Genomic DNA, 15562 nt, shown 5'->3' with positions numbered 1-15562 from the left:
GATAGATAGATAGATAGATAGATAGATAGATAGATAGATAGATAGATAGATAGATAGATAGATAGATAGATAGATAGATAGATAGATAGATAGATAGATAGATAGATAGATAGATAGATAGATAGATAGATAGATAGATAGATAGATAGATAGATAGATAGATAGATAGATAGATAGATAGATAGATAGATAGATAGATAGATAGATAGATAGATAGATAGATAGATAGATAGATAGATAGATAGATAGATAGATAGATAGATAGATAGATAGATAGATAGATAGATAGATAGATAGATAGATAGATAGATAGATAGATAGATAGATAGATAGATAGATAGATAGATAGATAGATAGATAGATAGATAGATAGATAGATAGATAGATAGATAGATAGATAGATAGATAGATAGATAGATAGATAGATAGATAGATAGATAGATAGATAGATAGATAGATAGATAGATAGATAGATAGATAGATAGATAGATAGATAGATAGATAGATAGATAGATAGATAGATAGATAGATAGATAGATAGATAGATAGATAGATAGATAGATAGATAGATAGATAGATAGATAGATAGATAGATAGATAGATAGATAGATAGATAGATAGATAGATAGATAGATAGATAGATAGATAGATAGATAGATAGATAGATAGATAGATAGATAGATAGATAGATAGATAGATAGATAGATAGATAGATAGATAGATAGATAGATAGATAGATAGATAGATAGATAGATAGATAGATAGATAGATAGATAGATAGATAGATAGATAGATAGATAGATAGATAGATAGATAGATAGATAGATAGATAGATAGATAGATAGATAGATAGATAGATAGATAGATAGATAGATAGATAGATAGATAGATAGATAGATAGATAGATAGATAGATAGATAGATAGATAGATAGATAGATAGATAGATAGATAGATAGATAGATAGATAGATAGATAGATAGATAGATAGATAGATAGATAGATAGATAGATAGATAGATAGATAGATAGATAGATAGATAGATAGATAGATAGATAGATAGATAGATAGATAGATAGATAGATAGATAGATAGATAGATAGATAGATAGATAGATAGATAGATAGATAGATAGATAGATAGATAGATAGATAGATAGATAGATAGATAGATAGATAGATAGATAGATAGATAGATAGATAGATAGATAGATAGATAGATAGATAGATAGATAGATAGATAGATAGATAGATAGATAGATAGATAGATAGATAGATAGATAGATAGATAGATAGATAGATAGATAGATAGATAGATAGATAGATAGATAGATAGATAGATAGATAGATAGATAGATAGATAGATAGATAGATAGATAGATAGATAGATAGATAGATAGATAGATAGATAGATAGATAGATAGATAGATAGATAGATAGATAGATAGATAGATAGATAGATAGATAGATAGATAGATAGATAGATAGATAGATAGATAGATAGATAGATAGATAGATAGATAGATAGATAGATAGATAGATAGATAGATAGATAGATAGATAGATAGATAGATAGATAGATAGATAGATAGATAGATAGATAGATAGATAGATAGATAGATAGATAGATAGATAGATAGATAGATAGATAGATAGATAGATAGATAGATAGATAGATAGATAGATAGATAGATAGATAGATAGATAGATAGATAGATAGATAGATAGATAGATAGATAGATAGATAGATAGATAGATAGATAGATAGATAGATAGATAGATAGATAGATAGATAGATAGATAGATAGATAGATAGATAGATAGATAGATAGATAGATAGATAGATAGATAGATAGATAGATAGATAGATAGATAGATAGATAGATAGATAGATAGATAGATAGATAGATAGATAGATAGATAGATAGATAGATAGATAGATAGATAGATAGATAGATAGATAGATAGATAGATAGATAGATAGATAGATAGATAGATAGATAGATAGATAGATAGATAGATAGATAGATAGATAGATAGATAGATAGATAGATAGATAGATAGATAGATAGATAGATAGATAGATAGATAGATAGATAGATAGATAGATAGATAGATAGATAGATAGATAGATAGATAGATAGATAGATAGATAGATAGATAGATAGATAGATAGATAGATAGATAGATAGATAGATAGATAGATAGATAGATAGATAGATAGATAGATAGATAGATAGATAGATAGATAGATAGATAGATAGATAGATAGATAGATAGATAGATAGATAGATAGATAGATAGATAGATAGATAGATAGATAGATAGATAGATAGATAGATAGATAGATAGATAGATAGATAGATAGATAGATAGATAGATAGATAGATAGATAGATAGATAGATAGATAGATAGATAGATAGATAGATAGATAGATAGATAGATAGATAGATAGATAGATAGATAGATAGATAGATAGATAGATAGATAGATAGATAGATAGATAGATAGATAGATAGATAGATAGATAGATAGATAGATAGATAGATAGATAGATAGATAGATAGATAGATAGATAGATAGATAGATAGATAGATAGATAGATAGATAGATAGATAGATAGATAGATAGATAGATAGATAGATAGATAGATAGATAGATAGATAGATAGATAGATAGATAGATAGATAGATAGATAGATAGATAGATAGATAGATAGATAGATAGATAGATAGATAGATAGATAGATAGATAGATAGATAGATAGATAGATAGATAGATAGATAGATAGATAGATAGATAGATAGATAGATAGATAGATAGATAGATAGATAGATAGATAGATAGATAGATAGATAGATAGATAGATAGATAGATAGATAGATAGATAGATAGATAGATAGATAGATAGATAGATAGATAGATAGATAGATAGATAGATAGATAGATAGATAGATAGATAGATAGATAGATAGATAGATAGATAGATAGATAGATAGATAGATAGATAGATAGATAGATAGATAGATAGATAGATAGATAGATAGATAGATAGATAGATAGATAGATAGATAGATAGATAGATAGATAGATAGATAGATAGATAGATAGATAGATAGATAGATAGATAGATAGATAGATAGATAGATAGATAGATAGATAGATAGATAGATAGATAGATAGATAGATAGATAGATAGATAGATAGATAGATAGATAGATAGATAGATAGATAGATAGATAGATAGATAGATAGATAGATAGATAGATAGATAGATAGATAGATAGATAGATAGATAGATAGATAGATAGATAGATAGATAGATAGATAGATAGATAGATAGATAGATAGATAGATAGATAGATAGATAGATAGATAGATAGATAGATAGATAGATAGATAGATAGATAGATAGATAGATAGATAGATAGATAGATAGATAGATAGATAGATAAATAGATATTATTATTAAATATTATAAGGGTCTACATTAAATATTATTATTGTAACATATAGGAGCTCATAACTGTGTTAAGGTTGGTAATTTTCTTAAAAATATCATATAATTAGATTTTTTTTTGTTTACATGACAAAATAGTTTGACCTCAAGAACACATCATAAAATGATTTATATGTTTAAAAAGAGAATATTCTGTTACTTTTACAATTTTATGTTTTTTTGAGTCCTTAATTCAAAAAGTGTTTCATAACTCTATGAAATCAACATGAATACATATTTTTCACTTCTGTGAACTCATTTCTAAGTAAAATTTTCTTGCGATTTCATCATCTTTGGTGTCCTTTTTTGTCATTGACATAAAGATTTCAAGATGCCTAAAACAAGATTTGAGTTTAAATATGGATTTATTGTGACATCAAGTCCTATTTAGTCTTTTTTTTGGGGGGCTCTTCAGGTTCTTCCTGCTGTCTGAGATTGAATTGGGGAATATTTTGAGTCTAGAAGATTCTTCTGTGTTCCACCTCGCTCTGCGTCACGACGCCAAACAATGTGATGCAGCGTTCCTGAAACTCTCTCTGATCCTCGGTGATGGATTCCCCCCTCTCGTTTCATGGTGGAAATATATTTTAAACCTCATAATCTGCACATAAATCAAAGGTTTAACCTAATTCAGTGATGGGGTGAACGTGGTGGTGAAGCTCGTACGGTGAGCTCTCCACAACCAACACGCTCACCGCAATATCGATGCTTCGCGCTCGCACATTCATCACATTAAAAAGTGACGAATAAATTCATCATTTAAAGCAAGCGTAGATGCTACCGAAGGTAGAAAAATTAATAACGATTATTTGAAGGAGAGAAGAGCAGCAAACGGAGCTCATTCTGAGGAAAAATATTTATTTAATATCTCTTTCCCGCCGTTGCATCAGCGTACAACAAGTTTTTTAGGCTGCGGCCCAGATTATTGGAGAAATTATGTAGCTTGCGCTCTAAAGGTTTAATAGAGGTCTGAGCGAGGCTTGCTATTTTTTCACGTTAAATAATCACCTGTTTACTTAAACAACACACTTTTCCGAGGCCACAGATTTGTGGAAAATCAAGTTATAGTTTGGTGATGAAAGAAATAATCTCTTTTCCCAAGCGTCGAGTTTTTTGTTTCGTTTATTTTTAGATGTTTTATTGAGAAGCGTAATAAAACAGCCCAGTGTCATAATGCCATATATCAGTGGTTTTGAAATGCATTGGCCATTTTCAGTCGAGCGTGTCTTGTCATTTCACGGAGTAGCCTACGGCTAAAATTGTCACACGCAGACAGTTCTATCAGCGAGCGATCGTTTAGTATCTACTCTATTGTACTGGACTTATTTCCATTAAATGCTATCAGAGTGTATAGATTCACCTCAGTGCTTCTGATGAATGGCAGCTCAACACTAAAGGCTTTTATATGGATTAAAATTTATCTATCTATGACTGTCAAAAAAGACTCATCGTTGTTCATCTGAGAAAGACTCGTGTCGCGTCTTATCCTGACATAATGCTATATGAGAAATCGTGCATTGCTGTGAAGGATTTACTGATTTAGTCAAATGATTTTGCCTGACACGTGCTGAATGCGAACACAAATCGGGCTTATTTTTGTCAAGCGCAGGAGACTCTGAGTGAGAAGTACAGTTTAAAAGAAATTAAATATAGAGGCTCTTTTATAAGCAATGCAGATGTGGGTCCCCTGCAGAGACGCAGCAGGCCCACACATAGCAAAAATGATCTTTCTGTGACTTTGAGGTGTATCTTTTAGAAACAGACGGACACATAAGCTTGGCGGGACGGAGTCAGTCCGAGAAGAGCGGGATGCTCGAATTTCAGGAGCCGGTGGCCTAATAATAGTATTTTCATCTTGGTTTAAAGTGTGCATCGACTAAAGTTTTGTGTTATGCAAGTATCATTTTTATCGGCTCATTAATTAAAACATTCCATTTTCCAGAAGAATGTTGTCAATGTGAATTTAAACACAAATAGGCCTACCTTTTTATGATTCGTAAATACTCCCAGTAGGTTCACTTCTCAGCTATCATTACATGTAATGTCAAGAAAACTCTCTTTAATTCATCTGCAAAGTCAAAATGGTATTTTCTAATAGTGATTCAGCAGTTTAGTATTACATTGAGATGCTGTGTGCAAAAATACAGTCTATTTTTGTGTTAAATTGTTGCTGTTTTCGCAAGTCAAGCACATTTATTTCTGCTTTATAGAAATATGATTTATTTCTATAATACAGTATAAACCTGATGCGGTGTTTGTTTTAAGTACTCTGTGTGCTGATGTTATACAGAGTGAAACTGGTCCATAGTTTAACTTTGGTAGTGTGATATTTCTGTGAAATTTGATTTTTAGAGAATAAAAAAATCAAAGACGGGACTCAACTTTATGCACAGGGAATTGATTAGATTGTGAAAAGTGGATTTAACATACAATCTAGAATTGGCCTAAACTAGGTTAACTTGTTTAGTTGGTGACCAGTTTAGTAACCTGTAAAATGTTTTTTTTCCCTTCTTTTCGGCTCGTTTACTTCAATGCTTGGTAATGTTGTTAGATACCTGAAAAACTTGCCTTTTTACTCTCTTTTTTCTATTTGTTCTATTTCTTAAAGCAGTGTTTAATTAAACAAATAAAGGATACATGCACTTTATTTTATTTTTTTTATTTTATTATTATTATTTTTTTTATTTTGTTTATTTTTTTTGTACCCAAAAACTTCTATTTACTTTTTTCTGTCTTCTATCATTTTTTATTTCAATTTTATTTTATTTTAATGTACTTTATTTTATTTTATTTTATTTTTATCTGAAAACTTCTATTTACTTGTTTCTGTCTTCTATTATTTTTATTTTGTTAGATTTTTTTATTTATTTTACTTAATTTTATTTTTATGTAAAAGATACATGCCATTTGATTTATTATTATTATTATTATTATTATTATTATTATTTATGTTATGACTTCCTTCAAAATGTTTCTGTTAACATTGCTAATTTTATTTAATTAATATTTAACTTTCTAAATAAAGTAGTGTGTTCATTATTGCATATGCAGTTTTTTTCTGAGGTATCAAATTTGGTATTGAGTATAGTGAAATTTTACTGGCATTAGTATAGAAATGTATAGAAATTCAGAATTTTTTTATTTTTTTTTGGAACATTGTATGCCGGGATTTGGTTTTATCCACTGGGTTTATTAGGATGTGAAAAGTAAGTGTTAAAAATTAGAACTGATCAGATTTTTTTTTTCTCAAATTGAACATGAGTCTGTCAATGGTCCGAACCATTTAAACCCCTTTGAACACTAGTAAACATTAATTTCCCAGTTCGTTACTGCTACTAACTAACTCAACTGATACTAGCTGAACTATGTTCCACATAGTAGTTCTGCTGTGCTTTCCCTCGTCCAAAAATAGCTTTGCAGGTCTTTCCATTCCTCCAGCAAACAAGTGAGCAAACAGTCCTCTGGGACCGTACGACTTTGACGCCGCGTGGCCGTTTGTGCCACCGCATCCTCCAGGGACCCACAGAGGCTTGTGTTCGTGTATCTTCAGGTCTCCGCTCACCTCAAGCTGAGGAGAACACAAAGCGCTGGTGTAAACCAATCCGTCCGACAGACAGTCTCCTGAAATAACTGAAGTGTGAGGAGAACAGACAGCGGGGAAATTTATCTCCGTTTCTGAACACCATCAACAATTCATTACAGTTCACTGAAGTAGTCTTGCAACTAAAAGCAGCCGGATGTTTGACGCTGGCAAAAAGTGGCAATCTACTGACCGTTTTCTACAAGCGTGGTGTGTTTTCAGTGGAGGGCCTCTTCGGGGCCTTGAGGATAGATCCTGAAATGAGTCCTCAAGGATTTCTTCACTTCAGATGATAAGCTGAAACAGAATGTTGTTTTAAACGTGTGCGTCGTGTCGCTCGCAGACTCCCCGCAGCAGCTCTCCGCCGAGCGCGAGGGTGTTTAGATGTCCTACCTTTGTTGTTTTCCTTGTGAAGTGTTGAAAGCATGTGTCATTTCAAACGGAGCGAGATGGCCGGTTTTCTGCCTGAGAAACAAAAGCACTGGTACATAGTCGCTGTGTGAAATCTGAAGTCAACTTAATTATAATTGAAAAACAGTATTTGTCAGATCGGCTTCCTGGTTAGGAGTCCTAACGTGAAATTTGCCTTAATCAGTTGCGGCGTAGATAACTACGCAGCTGGGTAAGCCTGTTTAGTTGGTAACCAGTCAAGTTTTTCTCCAACTTCTGAATGTTTACTGCAGTGCTTGATAATTGTGTTATATTATATTTTATTTGTCAACTTAATACAACAACCTTGTTTAGTAGGTGACCAGTTTAACAATTAGGTTTTTTCCTACAGTTTCTGAACACTGTAAAAAATGTCAACATATTTCAACTTAAAGTTAAGTTTAGTTGCTCCTTTACATTTTTAAGTATAATTATCTTGGTTGTACTAGTCATTTCTACTTGAAATTCAACAATCCGACTTAAAAAATTAAGCTGAATTTCATATAACTTATTAAAAAAAAGTTGGCATGACTTAATGATCATACAGTTTTTTACAGTTAATGTTTATTCAATACTTGGTAAGTGTGTTCTTTTATTTTATTTGTTCAATTTCTTAAAGCAATGTTTTTTTTTTTTTAATTGAGAAATATAATTTTATTTATTTATTTTGTTTTGACTTCAATACTTGGTAATGCTATTAGATTCCTAACAATGTAAAGATCAATTTAGATTTTAAAAGAGTTTCTATATTCAATATATATATATATATGTAGGCTAGAACTTTTTATCAATAGGGAATTGATTGGAAGCAGAATGTGGTTGTCACACCTGTAAATAATTCAACTTTGTGGGTCTAGAACAGAATTAAGAGCTCAGAAGGAGTGACCACCATATCTAGCCATAAACATGGCCAATTAGAAAGGAAGAAATAATTATATTTTTTCCAAGTGTTATCCCCAAGAAGGGATACAACTACATCTTTGCTTGTTTTGGAGGACTTTGCTGTTATGTCTTTCATAGAGTAGAAGAGCAAAGGAGGAAGAAGTAGATCAGTGATTTGACTGATCAGGATAGAATCAGTCAGCTGTAGAATTACAGCCATATGGACATCCTGCCTATCAGAAGTCATCTTAAAACCTTCATCAGTACTTCACAAAACTGCATCTGTTGATGTTGCTCCATCTGGAATAGGCACAGAAGGTACAGATAGCTGGTTTGAAAATTTAATTTAGAAGAATTTTGCTCATTCTATTTAGATATGTTAGGCATTTAGTAGCATTTAAAAACAGAAAGAAAGACAAGATATTTACTAGATACCTCTGAATAAAATTGCAAATCTCAACACTCCGTATGATTTGAAAGATCGAAGATGAGTTGAAATTTAATGAGCTAAAGTTTAATATTTAGCATTCAACTTTGTTCAAATCCCTAACCTTAAGCATAAGCGATAATATTAGTGCTTAGAAAACCCCATTATTAAATGTACTGCCCTACTTTGAGCATTTGAAAATGTGCTTTGGGTAATTAAATATTCAAAAGAAAACAAACAAACACAGGTACAGTGGGTACGGAAAGTATTCAGACCCCCTTAAATTTTTCACTCTTTGTTATATTGCAGCCATTTGCTAAAATCATTTAAGTTATTTTTTTTTCCTCATTAATGTACACACAGCACCCCATATTGACAGAAAAACACAGAATTGTTGACATTTTTGCAGATTTATTAAAAAAGAAAAACTGAAATATCACATGGTCCTAAGTAATCAGACCCTTTGCTCAGTATTTAGTAGAAGCACCCTTTTGATCTAATACAGCCATGAGTCTTTTTAGGAAAGATGCAACAAGTTTTTCACACCTGGATTTGGGAATCCTCTGCCATTCCTCCTTGCAGATCCTCTCCAGTTCTGCCAGGTTGGATGGTAAACGTTGGTGGACAGCCATTTTTAAGTCTCTCCAGAGATGCTCAATTGGGTTTAAGTCAGGGCTCTGGCTGGGCCATTCAAGAACAGTCACAGAGTTGTTGTGAAGCCACTCCTTCGTTATTTTAGCTGTGTGCTTAGGGTCATTGTCTTGTTGGAAGGTAAACCTTCGGCCCAGTCTGAGGTCCTGAGCACTCTGGAGAAGGTTTTCATCCAGGATATCCCTGTACTTGGCCGCATTCATCTTTCCCTCAATTGCAACCAGTCGTCCTGTCCCTGCAGCTGAAAAACAACCCCACAGCATGATGCTGCCACCACCATGCTTCACTGTTGGGATTTAATTTAATTTAATTTAATTTAATTTAATTTAATTTAATTTATCTTTGACATGTATGCTTAAAAGTGTTGTTTAATTAAATGATTCTCATTTCATTTAAAGGTGACATATCATGAAAATCTGACTTTTCCAGGTTTTAAGTGCTATAATCACGTCCCCGGTGCATCTACCAACCAAGGAAACGTGAAAAAGATTAACCCAGTAACTTTGTTTTGGGAAGCCTTTTTTAAATCTGCAAAGATGTCAACAATTCTGTGTTTTTCTGTCAATATGGGGTGCTGTGTGTACATTAATGAGGAAAAAAAATTAACTTAAATGATTTTAGCAAATGACTGCAATATAACAAAGAGTGAAAAATTTAAGGGGGTCTGAATACTTTCCGTACCCACTGTATATATTTAACTCTCTTGTAGATTCCTCCCCCGTTTGCATTATTCACATGTCCGTTCATTAAAAATACATTCCATACTAATGATAAACACAATGTTCCTGTTCCCATCAGGATGGCTTACAGATCTCTGACTCATTAGCAAAAGCTTTACATTTGTAGCCAATACGTTCTGAGACTGTTGATGGTACCAATGCTTTATTTTATTATTATTTTGTAAAGGTTGCAGAACAACAAGAAAAAGGGACAGCAGAGTTGGTAGAGTTGATAAACTAAGTTGTGCTAAGATGTTTTTTGCAAGCTCATACATTAGAACAACAGTATGCAAAATATATTGAAGGTGACATATCATGAAAATCTTACTTTTCCAGGTTTTAAGTGCTATAATCAGGTCCCCGGTGCATCTACCAACCAAGGAAACGTGAAAAAGATTTATCCAATCACTTTGTTTTGATAAGCCTTTTTCTGCAAGCCTCTGAGAAAACGAGCGTGTCTGATTTCGCTCCCTTGGTGACGTGGCAAAGGGATCTCATTATAATATTACCGCCCCTTAATCTGTAAGTTCACACTCACGGCGCCGTCATTTTGATTTTGCAAGCGACTTTGTAACTCGTGTGTTTTTAATGTAAACTTGTGTGTGAATGAGAACTTAGTTTAGTACTCACATGCTGTGACAGCCGCTTTCTGTCCGTGTGCTTCGGATGTGTGCACTCAGAAAACCGTATATCAGAAGTTTAAACTCATTTGATTTAAAACACATGATTTCAGAGCGATAAACATGATAATCAGAGCCAAAACATATGTTTTTAGCAGGTACGAGATGTAATGGAGCAGCTCTATTCTGGAAAAGGGGGCGGATTTTCAAAATGTTATAATAAATGATCTGTGGAGTATTTTGAGCTGAAACTTCACAGACACATTCTGGGGACACCAGAGACTTATATTACATATTGTAAAAAGGGGCATAATATGTCTCCTTTAAATAGTATTTAACATTCTAAATGAAGAAGTGTGTTCAATATCATATTAGCTTTTGCTGTGGTACCAAAATTCACATTGAGAATGGTGAAATTATTTGCATAGACTTCTGAAACAAGTATTCCTTAGTGAAATAAATATTCTACATTATTCGCACCGGTAGTGATGTCATGGCTGTCGCCGGCCAACGAGTTGGTGTTTTTTCAATGTATGCTTCAGACACGGGTCACGACGAGGCGTTCCCCATAGCGACCCCTAGAGGACGCAGTTCGAAGTTCCCATGAAAGGGAACACATTATTGTCTCGTTAGTAAAAGCTTTACATTTTTAGCCCAAAATGCATTGCGCTTAATTGTTCTGAGACTATGATGGCGCATTTTCTGAACTCGCTGAGACCAGTGCTTCACCCTGTGTTGTTTTAAACACCATCATTTCTCTGTCAGTGACCCCGAGTGTTCAGGCCACAGCCGCCCCCCATCAGTCCTCAGGTCTGATAGACGCTTCCACCTGAAAAGCCAGAAGAACCGAAAATTGAGAACAGTTTGCGGAGTGTAAAAGGAAAAGATGGAAAAGTTAACCACAGCCTGTGGGACGTCTCAGATTGTGAACTGTAAACTTATTTCACAACAGCTCTCTGACTTTTCTGTTTTTGATGGATAGACTCTTTAAAATGATATTTTCGGAGGGGGCAAAAGATTAAAAATTGTGTTAAAGTGTACACCTAATTCCCTGGAGAGATGCTTTTGTTGAGGAAAGGCATTCGTCACCGCTGACAGGCATCTCCATGTGTAATTGTGACATGAGCTTCTGAAATTGGCTGTAGTAAACAGCATGATGTTGATATTAGTATTGGTGCAGCTATCAAGGTGGTCTAAAATACCTGTAGAAATCACAATGTGATAAATCTGTCAGTATGTGGACAATACATGACTATACTGATTGGCTGATAGCACTACAAAAACAAAAATACAGGAACATTTCACTTTCTTGTTTTGCTTTCATGATTATTTGTCAGCAAAAGTCCGCCGGATGATGCAAAACACAATTTGGACCAATGTCTGTGAATATTAAATCACAAAAAGACTATTTAGATATGATGTCTGCATGTTCTGCGTGTCTCTATGTGAATGAATGGCGCGGTTTCTTTTGCTACACGCGTGATGCCTGTGATGCTTCATCTCACTTCATGAGCATTTTACCATTTCATTTGACAAAAACTGTCGTCATATCATTATACACAGAAACGTAAAGGTCTTCACAGCAGCCTGTCCAAATAAAACCTCACTCCCACTAAAAGGATTTGACACTGGTCAAGCCTATCCAATTGGAGCAGACTGGGAGTGGCCTTGGATTTTTATGTTATTGTCCCTTATCAATGCAACGTCATCACAACATAACAAGGATTTATACTGATCGTGTCCTACTTTATAAATCCCAATTTGCCTAGGGTATTTCCAGACTTTTAGTGGAGACTCTATATATTTATACAGTATGTATGACAAACCAATTTGCCAAAATGAACCAGATTTCCAATGTCCGAGAAGAGCGTGTTTGATTCTGTTAGATTGCTCGGCTGTAGAGCTCTGTGCACAATGCATTGTGACAAAATAATGTAAGGTTTTGTCATGCTGCACTGCTACACACACACACACACACACACACACACACACACACAGAAGCTTGTCACCCTTAGTTTTAAGTCTGTGACAAAAAACCCCAGAATGTAGTTAACTTGCACATTGTCATTGGCAGTGTATGAAACATGTTGACATGCAGATGCTAGTGCTTATGTCCTGAAGTGTGTACTTGGCAATGCTATTTTGAAAGCAGCTGTGCTACTGTCACACTACGGATAAATGTTAAGGTAGTAACAGCGCTACTTTTAGTTAGTACTGGTTTGTAGAAAGCAGCCAAAGAGCGAGAGGGAAGAAAACCAAGAAGGAGAGAGTGAAAGAGGCCATCTGTTCCTACTTTCTGACCCAGTGCTCTAATCAGAAAGAGCCTTTCCAAATTAGAAGTCCAATCACCAAGTGCACTAATACTGCTGATTACAGCCTGCGAGTGAGGGACAGAGACAGAGAGATCAGAGAGAGAGCTCAAATAAAGTTCTCTAAGTAGAAAATTAACCAAAGTGATGCCATTTAAAAGAAACCGAAAACAAACTTGCACAGACAACCTGTTAATGAACAGAATCAGAGAGTTCCCCTGGAGTACTGTACTGCGTTTACATGTAAAATACAAGAAGAGCTCACCTGGGGTCTGAAGTACGGGTGGTTCTTCTGTTAGTATGGTCAGTTCATGTTAATGAATTCAGTTCCTTTTTCAAGGACAGAAAACTATGGATTTTTGTTTAATTAAATGGATAGGCCACCCAAAAATGAGCCCACCCATCATTTACACCCCCTCATGTCATTCCAAACCTGTATGGATTTCTTGTTCAAACCTGTGTGACTTTCTTAAAATGTTGGTAACCAAACCATTTCGGGTTCCATTAACTTACATAGTATTATTTTCCATGGACATCAATGGGAACCAAAACCGTTTGGTTACCAGTTTTCATCAACATATTTTGTACTGATAAACGGGTTGCTTGTATTTGTGTGTGTGTGTGCCATTCTGAACAATTCCAGCTTTCAGTTTTTAACACAGCACAGAACCAAATGTGAAACTGAATAAACGTGCTGTGTATAATGTTAAGCATGAGATATCTCAAAATATCTTAATCTTAAAATATTTAATTTGATATAAAATATAATCTGTTTATTTTATATTATTATTTTTTTTAAATATGAAACATTATATATAATAATTTATGCTTTCTAAAATAATGTGGTTAATCACAGTTCTTTCATGATTTAAGAGGAGGGGCAAATAATTTTTCACGTAGGGCCAGGTAGGTTTGGACAGCTTTTTTCCCTTAATAAATAAAATTATCATTTAAAAACTGCATTTTGTATTTACTTACGTAATATTAAAATTGGTTTGATGATCTGAATCTTTTAAGTGTGACAAATATGCAAAAAATTTAAAAAACAGGAAGTGGGCAAAAACCTTTTCACGGCACTGTATATGTTTGTGTGTGTTTATTTATTTTTTTTTATTTTACTACTCCAGTGGCCAAGTAATGAATAAAGACTTATCTTATGAAATTTGCCAGTGGAAGTATGTTTTTGAAGTTTCTGTTCATTGAGTTGTGGTCTAAATTTCAGAAACAATTAAAACATTTTCACTCAAATAAAGATCAATCTGTTATGTATGATTCACATGGCAAGATAATAGACACTGAAGTAGTCAAACAGATCATTGATCTGTGGAAATGTCTTGTGACGGCTGTCTGGATAGATTTGATGACATAGTCCTGTTCTCAAGCAGGTGTGCTGTATTGTGAAGGTTTATTATTATTATTATTATTATTATTATTATTATTATTTTATATAATTGCAACCGTCTTTCTAAAAAAAAATAAAGCAAAACAATCCATTTTGTGCATCTCTTATTCAGTAGACCTTAGTGTTTACCGCTGGGTTAAATTGTCTATTGATCCAGCCGTTAAGGGGTTCAGACTCATTGAGGAGCCATTAGCCAAACCTTTAGGAAGATATTTGTAATGACTCTTCATCTCTTGCCTTGAGAGGATGATACCAGTGACCCATTTTGTCCTGTGCCAGACACATTATATTATTGTCATTAGACAGTCTGCTTAAAGTCTGCATGTGACGAGGTCAAAGGTAAGTAAGAGCAGTTTGTTTGAATAAGAAATGTATCCATATAAAGAGAAGATATTGATGCAGTCTATCAAAATATGCTCAGATGTGCATCGGCTCGTGTAATTGGATGTGCTTCAAGATAGTGGAGTTCCAGTAATTATGAAGAAAAGTTGTTTTTGAAAGCTGTTGTAACGTTTTTATGTTCAATTTACAGTGAATCTCCTGGACACAACCAAAATATCAGGAGACTGGGGCTGGCTCACATATCCTTCACATGGGGTAAGAAGTGTCTGCTCCTTCATTATTATTTGTGAGCTGTGAAATTTTAAGGTGTTTTCAAATTGAAGTGCATAAATAAAATGCAACTGTTCGTCATTCATACGTTGACATTCTGAAGAGTGTAAACATTGCAGCTTTATGGCGCCTTCAAAATGTTGTTTTGTTTGTTTGAACCAGGGGCGTAGATTACGCGGGGACGCGGGGGACGTGATCTGATGTTTTATTCGGACCCAGAATAAGGCGAGATGAACATCACGGAGCGCTAAACACTCCGTGCAGTGTATGTTTCATTCATACTCGAAGCCGGATGGCGCTCTCGCACAGAAAGTCGTATGAGGACATTCCTAATATGGACAAAAGCGTCCAGCTATCGCTGTATGAAAACAGTTGTTTTCAGAAAAACAGAAACGTTTGGAAACATGAACATTAAACATACGATTGCGACAATA

At 33.6% G+C, this 15562-nt stretch overlaps 1 protein-coding gene across 1 annotated transcript in view; it reads left to right on the top strand.

Moving 5' to 3' along the window:
* The first annotated feature begins 15052 nt into the window (after positions 1 to 15052).
* LOC107751217 (ephrin type-A receptor 8-like) overlaps positions 15053 to 15562 on the top strand; it is a 50490-nt gene continuing 49980 nt past the window's right edge. The window contains exon 1 of the mRNA XM_016566885.1: positions 15053 to 15113. The gene's annotated coding sequence lies outside the window, so the exon portion shown is untranslated. The remainder of the gene's footprint in view (positions 15114 to 15562) is intronic.

Source organism: Sinocyclocheilus rhinocerous, unplaced genomic scaffold (assembly GCF_001515625.1).
Source record: "Sinocyclocheilus rhinocerous isolate Xijiao unplaced genomic scaffold, SAMN03320098_v1.1 scaffold362, whole genome shotgun sequence".
NCBI classification, from domain to species: domain Eukaryota; kingdom Metazoa; phylum Chordata; class Actinopteri; order Cypriniformes; family Cyprinidae; genus Sinocyclocheilus; species Sinocyclocheilus rhinocerous.
This window is presented reverse-complemented; position numbering and strand designations above follow the sequence as displayed.